Source organism: Malus sylvestris, chromosome 9 (assembly GCF_916048215.2).
Source record: "Malus sylvestris chromosome 9, drMalSylv7.2, whole genome shotgun sequence".
Classification (NCBI taxonomy): Eukaryota; Viridiplantae; Streptophyta; class Magnoliopsida; order Rosales; family Rosaceae; genus Malus; species Malus sylvestris.
Genome location: NC_062268.1, coordinates 27,253,693 through 27,277,851, shown reverse-complemented (window position 1 = coordinate 27,277,851; position 24,159 = coordinate 27,253,693). Strand labels below are relative to the sequence as shown.

Below are 24,159 nucleotides of genomic sequence, written 5' to 3'. Positions count from 1 at the left end.
CTTTGCAAGTGAAGCTTTGAAGCTAAAGCTCTGTAAATGAAGCTTTTAAAGCTAAAGCTTTTGTAAATGAAGCTTTTGAAGCTAAAACTTTTGTAAATGAAGCTTTTGAAGCTAGAGCTCTGTAAATGAAGCTTTTAAGCTAGAGCTTTTGTAAATGAAGTTTTTGAAGCTGGAGCTCTGTAAATGAAGCTTTTGAAGCTTATTGACATGAGTGATGCTCATGAATGTTTATGTATGATTGACATGAGTAATGCTCATGAATGTTGACATGAGTGATGCTCATGAATGTTGACATGAGTGATGCTCATGAATGTTTATGTATGATTGATATGGGTAATGCTCATGAATGTTGACATGAGTGATGCTCATGAATGTTTATGTATGATTGATATAGGTAATGCTCATGAATGTTTATGTATGATTGATATAGGTAATGCTCATGAATGTTTATGTATGATTGACATGAGTAATGCTCATGTATAATTTGAAGTACTGGGCGTACTTTTGATCACCTGGTTGGTGATAATAGCGGCAGGCTGCCGAATAATTTGGAGTACTGGGCGTACTTTTGATCACTTGGTTGGCTATAATAGCGGCAGGGTGCCGAATAATTTTTTGTAGTACTTGGCGTATTTTTGGTCACCTGGTTGGTGCTATTTTGGGCTTATGGGCCTTCGCCCTCCACACAACATTCCAGTCTATTTATTTTGGGCTTTGCCTTTTTTTTAAAATTTTTTTATTACCCTCTGATGGGGTTTATACAGATGTTTCCGAAAGATAAGAAAAAAAAAATTACATCATTCAAAAATAAATCCGACCCTCTGCTCAATGGGTCCCGCCCATAATTCCCTTTGCTGCATGCCATCACCATCGTAATTATGTCTGCTTCTTTTTATCTTCTTTTGCTTTCTGCTTTTGCTTTTGCTTTTTTTTTTTTTTTTTTTGTGAGAGTGGTTCTTTTTGTTGGATAAGTGCGACAAAGCATGCTAGCACATGCGAAAAGTTATTCCTTTTGTCTAAGTGGATTGTTGAAGATAACCCATCCTAATTGAAGGACCACAAGCCTGCACCTTGGCAGCATAAGTATGACTTTTTCCATGTGGTCGACAAAAGCAAGTCATCAAGTATATCATGGACCCAGAAGAGTATGCAAACTTATCTTTGCAGATTTGCATGTCTACTTTCTTGTTTGAAAAGCATATCTCGGGGAAGTGGTTGATGAAAATGGCGTCCAAGTCTTTGTCGAACAGCTTCTTCGGCACCGCCTCTTCGAACTCGTTGAACTTTAGATCCAAAAATTTTAGCTTCAGCAGTTGGAGAAACACCCGAGGGAACTTTCCGGCGAACCGATTGTTGCTCAAATTGAGCTCGAACAGCAGCTTGAGGCGGTTGAACTTGTAAGGAATAGTTCCAAAGAAACTGTTGGATTTGATGTGGAGAAATGCGAGATCCGTGAGCAGCCCAAGCTCATTCGACAAGTACCCGACAATATCGTCATGGTTGAGATCGATCCCCGCCACAGTCCGGATCGTTCTGTTGTCAAGCGCCTTGGTGTAATGTTGCCATGGCTCGTTGGAGCAGGGTAAAGAGGAGGCTGAGAAGGAGGCTCGCTGGAGCAGGGCGAGGAGGATTCATAAATCATCGATATTCTACTGTAGATAATCACAAACGAAGCGGCAGAGAGAAGTGCTTCCGTAGTCACTCTTGATGGATCATGAGTCGGCGACGATGGAGCGGTCGTCGTCAGAGACGAGATCAGGCGGTGCTGCTCAGCTCTGCTGCGATATCTTCGAGTCATCTGGCCTCAACCGGAATCCTGCCATCGCGGAGTGTTGAAAGAGATGCAACATTCTTGCTCGTAGATGCGGTTGGTGGGTTCCGGGATCCATACTCGGGAGAGATTGGATCGGAGCAGGTCTATGGGGTCCAGCATCGCTCTTTGTCCAGAAAGAAAGGGTTTTGAAATTGGACAAGCAAGACGAGAGAGGAAGAGGGAGAGAGAGAATATGCTTCTTTGCCTTAAACCAGTGCAAGGTTTTCTGTATGCTTTTGCTTTTTGAATACAAAAGCAACATGCAATATGTTTTGAAATTTCTCTGGTCTTCCTCGTCTCATCTTGACTCTACTGGAGTAGTGGACTTTTTTATTTATTTTTTTATTTTTTTATTTTTTTTTTGGATTTGGGTTTTGGATCTTGGATTTTCTTCTCCCTCCTCCTCCTCCTTGTATCTCCTTATTTCTTAGTTGGGTTTTATTTATTTATTTTTTTCTAGCCCTTGATGTTTACAGAGGACAAAAACCGAGTGATGAGAGAGAGAGAGAGAGTGTGTGTGTCTGTGCCTATGCGGGTTTTGCAGAATTACGGTGGAGGTGAAAAAATGAAAGAGAACCGACACAACTTTTCGTATTGATTCCCATAGACGGCGCCAAATGTTGATGCACAAAACTGGAGGTCTTGGAACAACGTAAATCCGACCGTGAATCTGCAAGAAAGTAAAGAACACATGATGTATCGTGGTTCACCCCAATGTTTGGGCTACGTCCACACTAATTATTGTATTTCTCTGAGATGTTGAAGAGGGAGAGAGGGAGAGAGAGCTTCCTTACGTGTGGATGAGCTTCTCTGAATCTGAGAGGAGATGTGAGGCCTCCTTAATTGTGAGGGTGAAGGGTCCTTTTATAGAATAAGAGCTCCTCACTTATTACATATTTGCCCATTCCTTTATAACATAATTACATTTGAGTCTCCCGATTATTTATACGAGATCTAAATACGGAGACCCTAAGTATGGTACAAACAATGTATATGATTATATCTTGATTCTGGGAAAAATTATACATGTTTTATAGCGAGGGGTTAGATATGTTGATAAAGAAAATGATTTTGTAAAACATTTGTTTTTGCCCACTCACGTTTTATGTTTTGTGCCTCTCTAGGTTTTAAGTAAGCTTGCTGTTGGTGGCTTGGTACGTCGTCAGTTCTGACCTATCTAAATAATAGTAGGACATTCCTGGTACTTTATAATTAGTACTTGTCCTATTGGACTGCACCTAGACTTAATATGCTCTGCTTAGAAGTGTTTACTATTGTAACTAATTTCTATCACTTCCTGTTTAGTAGTGCACTCTAGTAAATTGGTTTTTAATTATTCGTATAATTTTATCTGTATTGCTTCCGCACTGTGCACATAGCTACGTCACTCTCACGTGACGGCCAGCATGCCTTGATCTTGGTCGGGGTGTGTTAGAAACTAAATAATAATAACATAAAAATAGAAAATAAAGTCCTAATTATACTAGGAGAATCTGCCAGGTAACTGTACAGCAACATTTTAGCCTCATATATCCTCCAAATCCGGCCCATGATAGGTTGTTTTGAAGATCAGGACGCTCTAAACACATCTCCAGAAGGCCACGAGCCAATCCGAGGTCATCTTGGGCTCCAAAAACGCAAGTCAGGCCCGAGACATCACTATTCCAGCACCGCACATTGCTTCTTTATTTTATCTCCAGAAAATAACCGCTTGGTGAAAAAATTTGATATTTTGACATGATCAAGCTAAGTGACTCACGAACGTCCTCCAATTGAAATTACTCCAAAATTCATCCATTTGGTCCTGTTTTGCTCTAGAGGAAGTCAAAAGTCCTATATTGAAAATACAATTCAAAGTATCAAAATTCTTCCAAAATATTAACCAAAATATACTAAGAATAGGGTAAAATATATAATATGAAATTGACTCATCTGTTCCTTAAAAGCCAATCATTAGATAATGCTTTACAGATATTTCACAAATTAAATAATTTAGTTTAATCTAAGGACAAGGTTTATTGTTTAAGGCCGTCTCATTAAATCTTATACTCATAAACAATAAGTCCAAGGAATATATATTAGAGAGAACGCAATCTACACAAGTTAGACTTATGAGAACTTTCTCTCTCATACACATATTTCAAATGTTGCTGATCATAAGATTGTCAATTGGTCATTGACAGTAAGATAGTAATACTATGCCTTCTTTTTTTCGGAAAGTGACTTGTTTCGAGTCATTAGTGTGGAAAACACGAAAGCAAGTATGTAATGCTCAATAGAAATAGTGAGTTCACTAAACATGATCAAACAAAAGTTCTCATACTCATCTCATATGAGAACTACTCACTAGTTGGGATAATGCAAAATAGTTATTTGATATCCGACACCACATTTGTCTTGTGGATGCATCATAACTCCAGGGTTTGTTCTGCGCATCGTTGGGTTCACTGATTTATTCAGAGAGGTAGTAAGTGTACAACAAGGGATCTCTAATCTTCAACCGTTAAAGGAGAATACTCTATGATATAATTCAAGAGTCTTTGACCATACCACATGAATGTGACTTAGGAAGTACATTCCAATCACATTCGTGGGAATCATATAGATAAGAGAATCACATTGGATAGTAAACATGAATAAACTATCAACCAAACAATGTGATCGAGAGGTATCTAACCTTTAACCATTGAAGGAGAATACTTTATGGGATGATTCAAGAATCTTTGGCCAAAGCACATGTATATGATTTAGGAAGTACATTCCAAATCACATTCATGAGAATCATATAGATAAGAGAATCACATTGGAAAGTAGACATGAATAAACTATCAACCAAGCAATCTAATCAAGAGTATTGATATAGAGAATAACTGTATTGCATTGTAATTCCAACTAAACAGGCTCCCCACCTCTTCTGCCTAACTTAGGTAGCCATGACATATTGTTAGATGTTACTCATGACTTGTGGAAGCTCTGAGGATTGACACTCGCTAGTCTTCACTAAAAAGAGAATTGAAAAATAATTTCAATCCACAAGTAAGAGTTTAATCACCCATTGCCTCACTAATTATAACCTAATGGATCACACACTATGTAAGGTAGAGATTAAAGAAATACAATAAATATGAGTAAGCCAATTTAATGGATAAATTAAAAGTTAATTAATCAAATAAATAAGTTTTGAATTGGGCCTTGTTAGTTTTGGGCTTCATAGCTCAATGGGCCTTGTTTTATCAAGCCCAACAAGTTAAATGTTTTAACAACTTAAGTCATAAAGGCCCAAAATCCCACTAACCATAGTTAAGGTCGGCCATAGAGAGAAGGGGTGCTAGGGCTTCTATTTTAGTTCCAAACCTTGGACTATATAAGGGACATCATAGCCTAGCCTTCTGTAGGGTTTTGTATGGAAAATTGGAGAAGCATCAATCTCCATTTTCTCTCTACAAGGCCGGCCACCATAGGAGAGGATAGTAGCATCTCTTTCTCCTGTAGTCACTCATTTCCTCTTCACATTTCTCCTTGTTGTAGAGAAATTAGAGGTTCCATCAATTGAGAACATTGGAAATTCTTGTTCTATCATTCAAATCCAGGAGCCAAAAAACAAAAGAAGAGCAAACGAATGAAGGCTCTTCCTTGGATGATTAGCCTTTGCACATGCAAATAGGAATCTACAAATGTATAATGACATTTCTTCTCTTTCTCTTTTGATTTCTGCTTAGTGTTGATTCACCATCTACTAGGTTTTGAATTACAAGGGTAAAGATTGGATTTTTGAGTCCATGTTGTAAGATGAATGAGATACTCAAATGATCTTCAAATAAACAAAATTTTTCTTCAATAGTTGCACTACAAGAGTCTTTTCCAAATCTCTCCACTATATTGGGTATATTGTGGATAATGCAAACGCATTAACACTATGAATCATTGGAGTTTGTTTTACCCATGTTCGTTCTCAAGCTATTGAAACAGCTCGTTGATTTGTCTGTTATGGAGTTTATAAATGGCACTTTGTTAGCAATTGGGTCGAGGAACCACCTAATCTAGTTGTTGATTTATTATTGACAGATTGTATTTCGTAATTGGTCTGGAACAAGGATTGAACGAGCTGAGGGTTGTTCTACCGGGTCGAGATTTGCCATTTATAATAGTTCTAAACGGGAAAGAAGTAGTTTACTTTGTAGTTGATGATTAAATTTCAAGGGTCTTGGTTCTTTCTTACCATCTTATGTGTTTTGGAGAGTAAGGATACTAAGTAGATCGACAACTAAATTTTATGTGTAACTTGACTCGCCAACCCTTCATTATCCACTATATGTTTACCAATCTTTTTGTTTTCTTTTCATGTATTTTATCTTCACCTCTAAAATAATCTAGTATCAATTTTTCTTTTTCTTTTTTTGTTTAAAAATTATTATTCTTCTAAGAAAAAGTTTTATTTTTTTACGTTGGCAAAAAACGAAGTCCAACATTTTTTTTTTTACAAAACACTTTAGTTGATTCAACTTAAATAGGAGAAATTTTTCTAAGTACTTAGAACATATGCTGATGTGGAGTTCCACTAATTCCTATTGACACCTATATACTCTTTTTACATTAAAAATGCACAATTAAATCTTATAAAAAATAGTTATTCTGAAAAAAAAATTCCTTTAATCCTCCAAAACTGCCCCCACCACCCTTCATTTCCCCTCATTGGCCGGTTGCATTTGCCACCATACCTCCTGAAAACTAGTAATTCTCTTCAATTCCAATTATGCATCATTACTTTTTCACATCATTTAAACAAAAATGAAAAAAGAATTTAAACCAGAAAAACATAAATAACCAAGGGAATGTCAGGAACGACGACCTCACAATCTCTTAGATCAGAGTGGTGACAGAAGATTTTTGGGTGCCGCCAACTATCCCTCAAGTTCCATATGGAATTTGTTAGAAGTATGCGCTGAAAGCCAATCATTTGATGTAATAGGTTTTGGAATATTTATATTCTTAAGCTCTTGTTTAGTTTAATGGAATGACAACGTTTATTGTTATTCACTATTCTTTCACATAATGTATATCAAAAATAGAATTCAGGGAATATAATTAACCTAAGAGACAAGTGATTTTAGGTAGTTAGATCAATGAGACATTTCTCTTTTGTTCATTCCTAAAATGTTACTAGTCATAGGATTGTCAATTGGGCATTGACAATCCGCTAAGGTTAGTATGTGTTATGTCAACTCAATTATAAGCATGACTTGTCCCAAGTCGTTAGTGTTAGACAGTATAACAAACACATAAGTGCTCTAAAAGGTTTTTGAGTTCACAGAACTACGATCAACAAAGAGTTATTTTATACATTTTATGTAAGAACTCATAAGTTGCAATAATGCAAAGTAGCCTTTTGACATGAGGCACCACAATAGCCTTATGGGTACGTCTTTGATCATTTGGCAATGTAACAAAGCTCATTCTCCATCTCGGGCATATTCCTAGAGTTGTTGGGATCATTGATGAGTGCTGAATTAAGGAAGGACCGTATTGCATTGCAGTTGTAACTGAATAGGTTCTCCACCTTTTCTATTTAGCTTGGGTAACCAGGACATACTGTTGAATGTTACTCATGGTTTGTGGAAGCCTTGAAGATTATCAATCACTAATCTTCATTGATGGGAGATTTAAAAGTAATTTTTAATTTACAATAGATTAGTGAGAGTTATAGCCCCTCCACTCCCCTACTAATTGGAACCCAATGGATCTTACATTGAGTAAAGATAAGATTGAAGAAATATAACGTAGATGGATAGATGCAATTAAATAGTTTAATTGAATATGATTAAGATTAATTAACAAGTTAATTAATCAAACGAACAAGTTCGTATTGGGCTTTAAATAGTTTCGGGTTTCATGACCCAATGGGCATTGGTCCATAAGGCCCATTAAGCTAAAGTTGTGTAACAACTTAAAACCAGATGAGTCACAAGCCCAATAACCATAAAGGTGTTAGAAGTATGCCCTTTTTTTGCCAAACGACATGATTTTGTTAGATTACCGATGGGGTTCGAACCCACGCTGTCATGCAAGGGCTCAACACCTTTCTACCATTGTGGTAAATGGCCATTTGCTTAGAAGTATGCTCTTGGATGTAATAGTTTTTAGAATACTTATTTTGCTAAACTCATATTTAGTTTAATGGAAGGGCAATGTTTATTTTTAATCACTACTTAGTGTATTATGTGTTTAATCAATAATAGAATCCAAGGAATGTAATCAACCTAAGAGACAAGTGATCTAAGAATGTTAGGTCAAAGAGACCTTTGTCTTATGTTCATTCCCAAACTATTCCTAGCCATAAGATTGTCAATTGAGCATTAACAACCCACTAAGGCTAGTATGTGAATGTCAACTCCATTGGGAGTATGACTTGTCTCAATTCATTAGTGTTAGACACTAAGAAAAACACATAAGTGCTCACAACGTTGTTAAGTACATTGAACAACGATCAAGGAAGAGATCTCACATACATGTCATGTAATAACTCATAAGTTGCAACAATGCAAAGTATTCATTTGACCTGAGACACCACAGTTGCCTTGTGGTTACGTCTTAGAACATTTGACAATGTGACAAAGTCCATGACTCCACTTGGGTATGTTCCTAATATTGTTAGGGTTATTGATTTATTCATAGAGGATTAGGATCTCTCCGTATTAATCCGGATCCTCGAGATCATACAATCTTGGCTGTTTGTGATAGATAGTGTAGCCAGAAGTGAACCTCGCTCTTCGACTTGTCTTCTCCTTCCTATTCCACTGCAATCACCAATGAAGCACATAAGCTTCAATTTGGTGCCGATTTGCTCTCCGAAAACATATGCCAGAGCAATAGTGATTGTGTCAAGCCCCGATCCTAAGCTATATCTAGGGTTGAGACGTGATGTCTACAAGTACATGTTCAAACATCATGCCTTACTTCCAAGACATAGCAAAAAACAGTCACATGGTTTAATAGCGTAAAAACTTTTCTTTTATTTCATGGCTACATCTATCCTCTATATTAGACTCCCTATGTATCCTAAGACGAGATCAATCAATTCGTAGTTCACCTTTAGTTAAACTCCAACATTTCTCATGGTATTAACCAGCAATAAAGATAAAATTTTAGGCAACTCCTAATAAGATTGATGCGCCAATATTTCATTCCATATTTCACGTACCTCACATTGATTTGAACAACAAAACCACAACAAAAAACATTTCAATGGACTAGCGATGCCAAAATTTAACACTTAACCACATTAATCAATTAATAACATTTCAATGGACCAGCTGTTCATAAAACTTGCCATCATTCTTTACCGGGATTTCAAAGTAGCAGCATTGTAACCCTAAGTTACAAACACTAGCGTAACCTTGAGCAATTTCTACTCACAAAAATCTAGGGTTCCGAACCACCTCAATGAAACCAATTGAAAGTAGGATTCTAGACCAACTTAACGAAATCCAAACGAAGCACGGTTTCAGAACAACTCAACCAAACCGAATAGGGAAAGGAATTCCAGGCCACTTAACAAAATTCAAAGAAGATAGAGTTCCAGACCATTCAATGGAATTGATTAGGGAAAAGGCTTCTAGACCACTTAACAGAATCCAACAAAGATAGGTTCCAGACCACTCAGTGAAACTGAATAGGGAAAGGGATACCTGAGCACTCAAAGGAATCCAACGGAGATAGGGTTTTAGACCAACTCAACGAAACCAAATAGGGAAAATGATGCATGACCACTCAACAAAATCCAACAAAGATAGGGTTCTGAACCAGTTAATGGAACCGATTATGGAAAGGGATTCTAAACCACCCAACAAAATCGAATAAGAAGAGGGATTTTGAACCACTAAACAAAATCTGAATAACACGATTTTGGAGCACTCAAAGGAATCGAGACAAAGCAAGGTTCCAGACCACTCAACGAAATTCAAGAGGAACACAATTCTGAATCACTTAATGAAGCTGAGTAGAATTCTAAGAACCTAATTTAGAACAACTTAATGAACTAGACTGGATAAGAGTCTGATGTGACGACCATCACCCTGAGGATACTTATGGTACCCCATCGTGGATTAACCAAGCAGGAACATTCATATACCACATTGCTACATGGTGTAGTCGCATCATCACACATCATGCCTCCTACATCAACATTTATGATTTATAGCGTGAGCATACATAGTATCAATTTCCCATGACAACCACATTTCATGTCATACAAACATACAAGTACTACAGAATACTTCTAATATGGTTCTCTACTCATTTTTCATATTAGCAATCATACATTATCTTTACTCTCCTCTAAAAGTCCTCGGTAAGGTGCAACTTACATGCAAGCCATGAGGTACATCCCCATGATTTCCTACTAACCAAAGTAGGCCCACGTAGCTCCATCAGGTCTCTACTCATATTAATCCGGGTAACATGATCAAAAGTCAACCCTCGACCAACACGGTCAACAGTAGGGTCAACAACCCTAGTATCCAATTTGGAAGATCCACATATCGAATTTTTGATTGGTAAATTCCTAAGATCCTCAAATAACACACACGTTAACATGCTATAGTTTTATAACAATCCAACGGTCATATCTTCACCTACTACAAAGATCAAGTGGCGGTCATTTACGAAAGTTGGCCTAACAGCATAATCATAACCAATAGATATTAAAAACGTACTTAGAGCATCGAATTTAACCTAAGAAGACAAAGTCAGGTGACTTGTCACGCAACGATCGGCGGCCTCGACTCACTAGAGTTTTCAACCAATGCCAAAATGGCTTATACCAAATTGTAGAACGAGAAGAGTGGACCAATTTTTATATTTGAGACAAAGATAAGTTCCGCCGCAGGAAGACCCAAGTAACCTCCAACCTCGATTCGTTGTCACCGTAGCTCGAACCATCTAAAACTTGGTTGGGTTTTGCTGCTGGGGTTAAGATGAGTTGATTGGGATAGTGGCTAACTTCGAGGTGCACAGAGGAAGACAACCACCAGCTTGAAATTTCATTAAAATTTGATCTCAGGTCACCGGGAAAAGGGGGCTAAACAATAAAAACTTTGGTTGGGTTTTATTCGTGAGGTTGCGAGGAGTGAAACGATGGTGGTGGCAACTTGAATCACCGTCGCAATTGGTCGAAAAATGGCTGGGAAAACTCACTAAGAAGCGGGTTAACTCAAAGGTTCGACAGGTGGAAAACCAGTCACACAGATCCAGATTTCAATTCCGGAATCCGCATCTAGCTTTGTTGTAGTTGCTATATATAGAGGTGCAAAATGACAGATTTGCTGTTGACTTTAGGGGCTCATAACTCCTTCTTTACAACTCCATTTGCGAGCGGTTGTTGCTTACATGCTCGTGGATCGAGTTTTATCCAAAAATATTAAGAGTGACCTCGAAATCTATGAAATTTTAATGAGTAATTATTAAAATTAAAATTTTGTAACTGGTTAATTAAAGCTTTAAAGTAATGAACATAATATAAAATCCTACAAATACGATATACATAAATTAAAATATTAAAATCTGGAATGATATTTCACAGTACTTATGTCAATAGATGATTAGTGAAACTCCATGTTAGAATATGTTTCAAGTATGTACCTAGAAAAATTTCTTCTCCCATCACCATGTTGGAATTTGTAGATACTACAAATTCAACCAATAAATTCTTCCTTCTTTATCATTACATCATTACATCATTCACTTTGAGGCGACCAAAAGTGCTTTAATAAGGACTAGAAACAATGACCAAGAAAGAAAAAAAGTAAAGACTTGAAACCATGACCAAAAAATAAAAACAGCCAAACTTAAAAAACTAACTGGAATAAGAGACAAGTGAAATAACAAATTCAACAGCATCCCAATAAAAACCCCTAGCCTATAGACAAAATATATTTTGAAGGCAATAAGAATATATTAAGAAACCATCAAGAGGGTGCACATTATAGGCATGCCAAAAGAAATTAAGAGGTCACACACACCAAAAGAAATATCACACAACTTCCTAACTACAAACTTATGAGTACCATACAATTCCTTAACTACCACGAATGAACCACATCTAGCCTACAAGAAAGATAACACTCACGAAGACTAAACCTTATAAGTCGTAGAACCACCGTAACGATATCACGAGGAAAGAGTTGTACTACCCTTTGATGATCTTGCAATCATCAGTAAAGAAGAATGCTATGAGTCGCCTCCAATAAAACGTTAAGCTTCCTCCTAATAGCCCTTTTCCATGCGTAAATACCAAAAGAAAAACAAAATCAACCTTAACTCTGAACAATAGCCACCGCTCAAAGATTTGAGTTTAATTCGTAAGCCATAGACGTCATAAAGGCCCTCCTCACCATGCAAGGGAGTGACAACAACCACAAAACTCTTTAGCAACCATAATCAATTGATAAAGATCATTTCAATATAGAAGAAACATGAAACCAAAAATAAGGAAGAAACCAAGAGAGATTGTCGATGACCCAAAGTAATGGCCAGGGTCAGCAATGACCATGGATGTTTTCTTTCAGTTTCTCTCTAGATAGTGGTTATGGTTTTTGTATTTTCTAAGTTTGTGTCACACAATGCGCCTATATAAACCATTAATGATAAAAAGTTGTCAGACGCGTATGATTTTGTACTTTCCAATTGATATTTTTTCGACCCTTTATTCCCTTTTGAGCTTTAAATATCTTCAGTGCTCTGCACATAAAGGATAAGAACACATGAATATATACAAATCTTGAAATGCATGAAATAAAGACAAACGTATATCCAAATACTTATAGTTCAACAATGTCATTCATTCCATGATCTATCTGTATCCAATTAAGCGAGTCCATATAATACACTAATTCCTCATAGGGGTCAATAATAGCCAACAACCAATGAAACCTACAAAACATAAATAATTGCATTCTTTATTACACAATGGTCAACTACTGATCTGTTAGGAATAAAAATTTCAAAACACATAGTACTAATAACCCGTTGTTAAATGGAGCAAAAATTAATTGTCCTTTTTTGCAGTTCTGTAATCTAAGAGCCAGTGCATTTGATCTTTGATCCTTTCTACCAGCCTTTTGAGAAATTATGCCAGGATCTACAAATCCAAACAATCCATCAAGATTGTTCTTCTTCAACGTTGACCAAAGTTGCCTACAAAAAATGTGGCAATAAGTATCTTATCATTACTCAATGTGGATTACATGCAATAGATTATATTGTATATAAATTTAAGATTATGTCAAACCTGATGTAAATTGATATGCAAACAGTCGATATTTCAGCCATAGAACAAAATTGAATGATGTCATCTCCACCAATAAATGTTGTGTGCTCATTTCCGAGTATATCAGATTCCATGATGATAGGCACTGTAACATCCTTATTCATGTTTTGAACTATGAGCATAAGTGAACGTAAAGCCAAAGGTTGTTTTTGGGATCTTTGTCTGAGGGGAGGATTCGTTCTTGACTTTGCATAGATAGATTAATATAGTGAAATGAGACATATTAGTACTATAATTTTTTCCACATATTCATAAGAAAATCACGTAAGAGTACCTCATCATTTATCACAACAAGATGCCGTGGCCAAGCTATGTGACTCCTAATTGCTTGTTTGATATTCACAGCTTCACAACTAGGTATTGGAAAAAGAGCATCTTCATTAATTGCTACATCAATAGAAACACGTAGGTTCATAGGCCCAAGTGGAACTCCATGTATTGGCCCGTCTAATGGAATGACTGATCCCTATGCAACAATGTTACTAGCAGTGTCTATAGCGAGCTTGCACGGTTGTACCTTAAAAAAATATTTCATTAATAATCAACTACTGTTGGGATTATAGCATAAATAGGAAAGACATAAAAGGCATGTACCTTCTTGATATCAGATATTTTTTCCATCGAATTTGCAATTTTGTTTGTCTCATTATTGATGTTCACATCATATATGTTCTGTTGGTCACTTTCTCAGTAGATGTTTCATTTTTTTTCTTTCTTTGCTGTGCAACTAGCTTTCTCAGAAATATGATTGGACTGTACCATATTAAATTGGACTAACTCTTACATCTTCCTTAACTGATCTGGAGTTAACAAAGAAGCAATCAAATTGAACTTCTTATTTAACTCCTCAATGTGTAAACTTTGCTGCTCCAAATGTGTTTGCATCATTTGTTGTTGACTTGATTGAGTTTTGCATCTTGGAGTCTTGAAGTACATTTTATGACTGATGCTAGTTCCAACACCTCTTACACGACTCGAATATTCAGGTGTTTCCAAAGCAATTGTCAATATGTCATTACTACTAAACATTCGCAAGTCCCATCTTCAACAGCCTTAGTTACTTCTTCCTATAACAATTGGCGTTAGTATGAAATACATCAATCAAGTATCTTTCCCAACCTTACTGATATGAGCATATTTATGCGACTGAGTTAGCTTGTTCTCATGCATTTATGTTGTTATTTCTTAGTTAATTATGTATTTTAAGCTATTTTCGTGTGTTTGTAGGTCCATAGGCCTTATAAAGCAATAAGATACATTTTGGTGCATTTTGGAGCAGTTTTGGGCTTGGAATGGATAGCACATGCATGGAGCAAGGTGGATGGACGAAATTGAAGACTAAAGAGGCTAGGAATGTGTTAAAGAGAAAGAAGAATTAGTGTAAAAAGAACAAAGAGCTCAGCCACAAAGGGGTGTCACTCCACCATTCACCTTTCCATCATTGCCGTGCACCACCATTGCACTCCCTTTGGATTCCTATGTCGTGCATCAGCATCCATGTTCCCTCCATTGACTCATTTGTTGCATCATTCCACTTCCTTTCCTTTGTCTACCATGTGCACAATATCCTTTCACCTCCTTGCACTCATTGATTCACCACTTACTCACATTTCCACCCATGCCATGCATAATCACCCTTGTCCCCTTGGATGCACTAGATTTCTTGCACTCATTTCATGCACCATTACACTCATTACACTTCATTGCCGTGCACCACCTTTGTCTCCTTCATTATTTCTGATTTCATGCATCAATACATTGAATCATTACACTCAATTGCTGCACACTCCTTGTTCCCTTCACCCATCAGATTTCATACAACTTTTACCTCCACTACATGCACTCATTGATGCACCATCCACCACCTTTGGAATCCCATACCGTGCATCATGACATTTGCTGCACCTTTGACTCATTTCTGCACCATTCCACCTCCCTTTCCTTTCTATACCATGTGCACAATCATTCATGTTCCCTAGCTGCAACACCACTCCATTTTACCCCCCATGCTGTGCATCATCACTTCACTTTCGCCTTTGAATCATTTCAACACCACTCCTTGCACTCATTGCTGCAACACCACTCCATTTTACCCTCATGATTTGCATCATTACTTCATTTTCACCCTTGAATCATTGCACACACCACCAATTCACCTTCCTTGCCGTGCACTTCCTCTATAAAAGGAAATGTGTGTGGCAGCCATAGAGCTTAGTTTTTGGCTTGATCATTCATCCCCATTTCAATACAACCTTCATCCAAACACATCCATTCATCTTCACATCCATTCCTCCATACAAAAAAAAACCTTCAAACACTCACCAACACCTTGTGCCGTAGCAAAGAAAGGGAAGGAAAGTGCTTGGACGTGCTTGTTGTCCAACTTGGATCGTTGGAGCGTTTAGGTGTTTTCTTTCTTTTGTTTCTAATGTTTAAATTCATTTCCTTTCGTTTTGTTGTAAATATGAGTGGCTAAACCCCTCTTGGCTAGGGGTGATTTCAAAGCCATGATTATGTGTGCAATATAATTTGATAAATTCCAGTTATGAACTCTTGAATCGTGAATGCAATTGGCTTAACTATTTGATTGATAACTTATTTGTATTTGTTAATTAAGGGTCGACACTTAATTGGCATGCATAAATCCGTTGCTAGAATATAAAGAAGTTTCACATAATCATTACAAACTTATATTCACATGTAGTGAAGGTCGCTTATAAACGATCGCGTTAAGTTCAATTCCTAGCATAAGTGACATGATATCATAGTTGCAAGTGCTTTGTCAATGCTTATGATTTTCATTAAACGTAATGATCTTTGATTGTATCTCTATTATGATGTCATGTAGGGAACTTTTGAAGAATGTTTTGGGTTGTCGAATGATGTCATCCAATCCAATAAAACAAGGAAAATCTGAGAGTTAACTAGTGATGCCACGGTTAATTTGGAGCATTGTCGTTCATAATTCAATGAAGTAGTAACTGGAAATCAAATTATTTGCATACATGTCATGTGTGGAGAAAAAGCCTCTAGCTATCCCATCCATTATCTTATTTCTCAAATTTGTTTTACAATCTGTCTAGTTTTTCATACTTGTTTGTTTGTTTCGACTTCATCCAAATCAAAGCCCCCCTTTTAGTTTCTTGTTTCAAAGTGTTTCAAATCTGTTTTAGTTTGTGTTTTTAAGTGTTTTGATTCAAGTAAAAGTCAATTTTCGTCCAAAGTTATTCCTAGTGTCTAGTTTAAGTTTATTTGGTTGTTTTAAACTGTTTTGAGTATTTTAAGTTTGCCTTGAGTCTTGTTAAGTGTTTTTAAATTTAGTTTTATGTTTTTGAGTCAGTTTAGAGGTTATTAGCAAGCCCTCTTAATTCCCGGTTCAGAACGATCCCTACTTATACTTGTACTACAATTGTCAAAAGAGGGTTAAATTTGTGTGTTAAGATAATTTTCGCATCACTTACACATAAAACTTTCTATTTTATCAGCGCGTACTTTCACCATCTCATTCGTATAGTTTCCCTTTTTATCAACACGCCCAAGCTTCCAAAGCACTGATCAATCAACGTCAGCAGTGATTCCATAAGCTAATTTCTATTATGATGAACGTATCAAAATTAGATCAGATAGTTTTTATTTGTATGATAATTAAATGAATACAAAAGTAACAAGACATTACTATTTGTTCTTCCAATCTTGCATAGCCTTTTCTAGAAAGTCAATGAGGGTACTTATGCTTAGCTCACCTCCTCGATTGTTCTTCATGGATTTTCTATCAAATGCAATTTAATAATTAGTCTTTAATAATAGCAAAAAACAATATGTACCAGATGCTTCTTACTTAATTTTGAAATCATATATACGTACCATATGTTTCTCTGTCAATCTCGACCTCACAAATTCATCCCATACCGGCTGACTGATGAAATCATAGATTTCTGGTGGTTTCTTTAAGACTTCAGGTTGATCTTTGAACTTTAATATGTACTCACATGTTAGACTACTCTTGAACGTTTGCCATGTCTTTACAGCATTCTTTAAAACATCTGTTCTGCTGTTTGAATGTACTATAAAGGCTTTCTACAAATGCGTAATAGAAATTAATCATTACTTTCACAAAGTCATACAGATGTAAAAGCTTTTTTTTTTGTTTAATTTTTTGGAGACATACCTGAACCATGTCCCAAATCTTTTTTTTATGAGATGAATCTACTTCTTTCCAAGTTGGAATTGTAATTGGAACGGTGGTACGCGCCATAACACCAATAAAACTAGCTAGTTTTGCTCCTGCAAGTCCACACGGTTGTCCTTTACTGTTATATCCAACCTCCAACCGATCCCCATCACTTCTACCTTGCACCAACTCTTGCAATTGAGTTGCGCCTCTTGGTTTCCTTGTTACAAAATCTTGTTCATCTTCTTCTGAATCTGTCATTTCATCAAGATATTCTGCAAGATTCATTTAAAATCAAGACAATGATCAAACTAGTAAGATGAGGAAGAAAGAAATATAAAGAACCTTAAAGGTAATGTTTGGTTCCTTGAATGAACCTTAAACGGATAGGCTCATGCCAATATTTGGTCGAGGAAGAAAGAAAAATAAAGAAATAGGGCAATTGACCATTCTCCAAAATCATAAAACCAACCTTCATTCAATTCAATTCCAATGTTCATTTCAATAAACAAATACTCCCTAAGTGACAATTGTTAATACTCGAAAAAAAAGAACAACATGAATTCAACTCCCATTTCCACAAACATTATCATCATACTTCATCTCAGCCTAATAATCTCTAAAAAATTAAGCCTTACTAATGTAATTTTAAAATATGTATTCAACATAGCATTCAATAACATATGAAATAAAGTAGATATTCCTCTAAGTGATATACTATGTATTTTCAACCCAAATGCCTTTGCAGTCATCCCGCATGTAGATATCATCAGACTCCTCAGTTAGTACATCAAATGACTCAACGGGTGGCAATTTAGTAGTAAGACATTCACATTCAATTATAGTATCTCCTAGCTCATCATCATGTAGCCAATCATACTGAGGCCCTGGCAATACAACTCACCACCTTGAATCCTCTGGATTTGCAATGTAAAATATCTGCTTCACTTGAGTAGCTAAAACAAAACTATCTGACTTATGTCTAATTTTGTTGAGGTCAATTAATTTGATCCGAAACTCTTCTAATCTGATGCCACTTTTATTTTCAACCCAATCACACTTAAATACTACACGCGTGAATGCGTTATAATTAAGTTCCCATATCTCTTGAATCGCCCCATAAAAAGTCATATCTGCAATAATAGGATTTTTATCCTTAGCACTTGAAATTTGCATCGTATTGGCCACTAAGCTTACTCCACTGTTTTGAGTGACTTGTGAACATCACAAGACTGGGTGTGAAAATTACAACTATTAACGGAATATCCAGAATATTTTGTTACTTCATCTCGAGGGCCATGTGCTATCCATCTCAAGGTTTCGGATATGTGATTATTAGGGACATTAAGCTCATCCTCAACCTGCATATGTTTGCATAATTAGTTTGAGTTCATAAACAAAAATGTTAGTACATAAGTACAATGGGAGTTTAATACCTTTTATTGCAGCCAATAAATGAAAGTTCGATTATGTTCATCCTGAAGCCACTTCAAATTTTTGATTTTTTGGGGTGCTCCTTAATCAAGGATTTCTTATGCTCCCTGATAATTAACATTGAGTTGGTCAAAAGGATAGGAAATGTTGTAAGTAAATGAAAAAATAATGCTGAGTTAAACTATATACATGAGTATGAGTGGTTGAACTTACTTGATATAAGGTTCCACTTCAAGTGTGTTATCCAAAACATAGTGATGTGCTTGCTGCCAATACTTTTTATCCGCCTTCAAAACTTTTCCAACCGATAATAGATTGCCAACATCTTTATGATGTGAACGAATCTTCAACGGAATTCCAATTGGGTCTACTCCTAATAAATACTCGCTACAAACCTCTATAGCTTTTTCTGCAATATAACATTCAACCATACAACCCTCTGGATGATATTTATTTCTCACATAACCCTTTAATATTTTCATGTACCTTTCAAAAGGGTACATCCAACGAAAATAAACCGGGCCACATAAGCGAACTTCCCTAACCAAGTGCACTGTGAGATGGACCATTATATCAAAAAAGGAAGGTGGAAAAATCTTTTCAAGCAAGCACAAAGTAATCACCAACTCACTTTGTATTTCATCTAACCTTAAAACATCCATTGTTTTGCTGCATAAGTGACTAAAGAATAGACAAAATCTGGTGATAGCATATCTTACATGCTTTAGCAGTACTGCACGAAGTGCCATAGGAAGTAGGTGCTGCATAAGTATATGACAATCATGAGATTTAAGTTTAAACAGTTTCAGCTCCTCCATTGACACAAGGTTTCTGAAATTTGAAGAATATCCTGATGGGATCTTGAGTTTAGACAATGCTTTGCAAACTGAAATCTTCTCAGCCTTAGATAATGTATAAGTTGCTGGGGGAAGAAATGTTTTGTTATTTCCATGTTCAGGTGCCAAATCCATGCGTAGACCCAAAGCAATTAGATTATTCCGGGCTGCCACGCCATCCTTTGTTTTTCCAAGAATGTTAAGTAATGTACCATAGATACTCTCACAAACATTTTTCTCAATGTGCATAACATCTAAACAATGTCGAACATGCAGTGACTTCCAATATGGTAAATCAAAGAAGACTGACTTCTTTTTTGAACGAGTTTGATCATCAGCCTTTTTATCAATTTCTTTTGCCTTTGTTGCACTCCTCACCTTCCTTTTTCCAAGAAGATTTACATTCTTCTTACCCCATGATATTTTGATTCCTTCAACTTCATGCAATATTTCTTCCCCACTCAACAGAGATGGAGCTAGCCCAAACTCTTGAGTACCATCAAATGGTTTTTTTTTTTGTCAGTAATGATGATTTTGTGGTAGGAATCTTCTATGACTAGTAAAGATTACCTTTCTCCCTAACTTTAGCCATTTAGAAGATGTTTTATCACCACATATAGGGCATCCAGAGTATCCTTTCACACTACACCCATATAAGTTTCCATAAGCAAGAAAGTCATTGATGGTCCATAATAACACAGCCCTTAACATAAAGTTCTCCTTATTGTATGCATCATAAGTTTCAACACCAATCTCCCATAGAGTTTTTAAGTCATCAATAAGTGGTGCCATATAAACGTCGATATCATTACCTGGTTGCTTAGGGCCGGATATCAACAATGTTAACATCATAAATTTCCGCTTCATGCATAACCATTGTGGAAGGTTGTAAGTGACCATAATCACTGGCCAACAACTATATCTACTGCTTAAAGCACTATGGGGATTAATCCCATCTGTTGAAATTGCTAGTCGGAGATTTCTTGGGTCACCACTAAATTCTAGCCACATGTGGTCAATAAGCTTCCATGAGGGAGAGTTAGCCGGATGACATAACTTGCCATCAACTTCTCTATCTTGGGCATGCCATATCAAATTCTTTGTTGTCTTGCTATTATAAAACATTCTTTGAAATATTGGAATAGGGGGAAAATACCATAGTACCTTTGCAGGTACCCCCTTACTAGGCTCCCTAGAACTTTTGTTAACCTTCCATCTAGAAAAACCACATGTAGGACATGCAATTGCATCTAAATGCTCTTTCCAGTATAGGATGCAATCATTGGGGCATGCATGTATTTTTTCGTACTCAATTCCGAGAGGAAACAATGTTTTTTTTTGCTTCATACACAGAGGGGGGTATTTCATTCTTTCGTGGGAGCAAAACTCCTAAAAATTGTAGTAAATCTACAAATAGTTTACCACTACACCCATTCTTTGCTTTTATATTGTACAATCTGACCAAGGTTGATAACTTTGTGAAGTTTGAACCAGGGTATACAGGCTTCTCTGCATCCTCTAAAAACTTCTTAAATTGTTTAGGGTTTGACGCAAAATGATCTTAAGCTGCTTCCACCATCCCGATAATGTTATGTTAAACTATTTCTTCCCGATTACTCATTTTCTCATTCTTACTATCTGGAACAACTTCTCCATGCCAATACCATGTACAATAACTTTGATCTATACCATTGAAAAAGAGATCCTCTCTTATCTCTTCAACCGTCCTTGATTTGATGTTACCACATTTTAGGCACGGACAACGTATGTAGTTAATATCAGTAGCGTGAAGCATCGCATAATTCAAAAAGTTTTCAACCCCTTCAGAATACATTTGTGATCTTCTATCCATAGACATCCAAGATTTATCCATTCTAAAACAGTTATATTGATTGATATTAGAATAAAACATATAACGAGATTGCATGAGGGCACAATATATAAACTGTTGCAGGTTAAAGATAAAAAAGAATTTATTACTTCTTGAATTATTTACAGTTATAGTAAATGCAAACCAAAGGTCAAGTAAGTATTGTGTGTGTGCACACAGATTTGCATGTACATATGTATGTGTGTCTAGCAGCGTATAAATAGACGAGAGTGAATTCAAGACAAACCGAACATAAAGCTCATTTATCCAATGTGCACCTGTGGGTTAGATATGTGTGTCTGTCTACCTACAAACAATTGAATGTATTGATAGACACCATACTGCTATTAGCCAACACGAGTTATTATGTCCAGTTCATATGTCACATAAGACCAGAAGCAGAGCTTATGAGGAGTTTTATCAAACATGTGGTGTGCTATAAGCACCAACTCCCACAAGAACACATAATCTAAAGATTAAAAAAAAAACAAGAAGATAAAAGTAATAGTTAATCTAATTTAGAATTGGTATTAAGGTGATCACAAAGTTATAAAAAAAAAAAACAATGATCATGGTAGTGACTAACCAAATCAAATAAAATAATCAATCTCAACTACAATTTGTACCGCAACTACTTTAACAAATGACAAGGCTAAACTAAAATCTGTCCAGCCACATAGCTCGGAATAATCCATACAACTTGACAAAAGAGATTAATATAGAAATTATTTTCTAGAAAACCCGTAACCATTCCAACAAACTTACCTTACATAATTAGGTTTTGAGTGAAATTTGGGGAAGACAATCAATCTGGTTGATGAAGACTGGGCATCCCAGAGAGAGAGAGAGAAAGACAGTGAGTGTTTGTGATGAAGACTCTGGGCATCCCAGAGAGAGAAAGACAGGGAAAGATAGCAAGACAGGGAGTCTTCTGCCTTGAGGAGCAAGATAGCGTTGATATTTCATTCTCTATCTGCGAGTTGGCTGGGACTGGGAGATTGGGAATGGGTTGGGTAGTGGAGCAAATGAGTCGTGAGGGTTGGGAAGTTTTGATGAATTCGCATACCAGAGTCTTTTATTTTAGTTGTGTTTATAAATCTTTCCCGTTGGTTTTTTTAGTTGCGTCATCGATTTATTTTAATAACGTTTTTAATAAAAAAATGTCATTAAAATTTTTAATAAGTGTCATAAAAGCTCTATTTTGTAGTAGTGCTCGTAGATAAAATTGGCTCCTTTACTTTTATCAATGTACAAATATTTAGTTTCCATATAGCAATGATATCTGTGCTTTATTAAGGAACATTGATAATTCTAGGGAGACCAACTTTTTTAAACCAAATGATGTGGTTGTTGGAGAAATTTTTCCAGGTTCCTAGAACTCCACGTCATATATGTTTTAGTGAAATTCCATAATTTTAACATAATTGACCACTTGGGCTGCTAAGTTGACTTTTTAGGATTGACCGTTGACTTTTTACGAAAATTAACCGTTACCCTTCTTAGTGTATTTCGTCTCCCTGATTCCAAATCAGCATTCTATTTTCCTAAATTTAATTGTTTTAGTGGAGTTTTACTAATGGGTCCCAATATTATGCTTAGGTGCAATTACTATTGGAGACTCCAGCTTTCCTAGTTAAATGGATGCGACCTCGCAAGTATCTGTGAATGAGTCTTATCTTTTATATAGTATATATATTTGTTTAGTTTCCATATATACATCTAATAATGAAGTTTCTATGTGATTTTCATAATTAAATTAACGTTTATAAGAAATGTCTTAATTTTGAGAATTAGGAAATCATTATAATCCTACAGGATGCACAGATATGCGTACTATTTCGAGATGCCTTAATTATATTTATGGCCATGAATGATATTACGTTGACTAGAATTATCGAATCACTGTGGCATGACTATATTTATGTTATCTGCTCATCATGTGCTGCACCAATGTTAGTACTCGCCTAGGGCCAAGGCCTGTCTTTCACATGTATGTTCACATCGCACCGTACACTCACTTTGGATCCATTGTAGGTGCCAATCATGTCCTAGATTGCTATAGGCAATTAGGGCTCATATGTGATGCGCATAACACCAATCTTCACGTGATTGTAGTATTAGAGCATAAATCATTATTACACGCAGTCATGTTCATGTCAAAATACCTCTGCATGAACTCGTGTGTAAGCATGTGTAGATGAGCACTTGATATGATATGTTTTTCATGCGAGATTATGTGATTACCGGATGTTAGATGTTTATTTACGAAATATTGTGACGTATTGAATTATTGAGATATTGCAGGTTACGGTAAGTATTTTCATACTACATGTAGTATGTATATTTTGGAAACTATGCTTGTTCTACGGCGAAGGGTTATTACGTTTTGAAAAGGTTTTACAAAGCTTTATTAGGCCCACCACCCTTATTTTTCACCCCTCTAGTGGCAAAGCTCTTGTGTCTACGAGGATTCCTGGTGAAGTTGGTATCGAAGATCACTTCCGATGGTATATTTCTTATTCTAATTTTACTATACGTGTGAAATGGGTTCATTTCCACTCACAAGTGCACTCTTTTATTTAGGCACTTTTAGGTTTAAATTGATTCACATTTTCCACATCACTATACTTTATGGCTTCGTCATCTTTTGTGTCGGCCAGCACAGCTCGATTTGGAGTCAAGGTGGACATTCCGGCTCGAGGTGTGTTGCCT

At 36.3% G+C, this 24,159-nt stretch overlaps 1 protein-coding gene and 1 long non-coding RNA gene across 4 annotated transcripts in view; one reads left to right on the top strand and one right to left on the bottom strand.

The window, feature by feature from the left end:
• Positions 1-24,159, top strand: part of LOC126634144 (uncharacterized) — a 95,785-nt gene that overhangs the window by 36,931 nt on the left and 34,695 nt on the right. The gene's annotated exons all lie outside the window — the stretch shown is intronic.
• On the bottom strand, positions 608-3,077 carry LOC126634155 (uncharacterized). Its single transcript, XR_007627223.1, has 2 exons — positions 2,608-3,077; positions 608-2,483 (listed from the first exon to the last, which is right to left on the bottom strand). It is a non-coding gene; the product is annotated as an uncharacterized LOC126634155 (long non-coding RNA).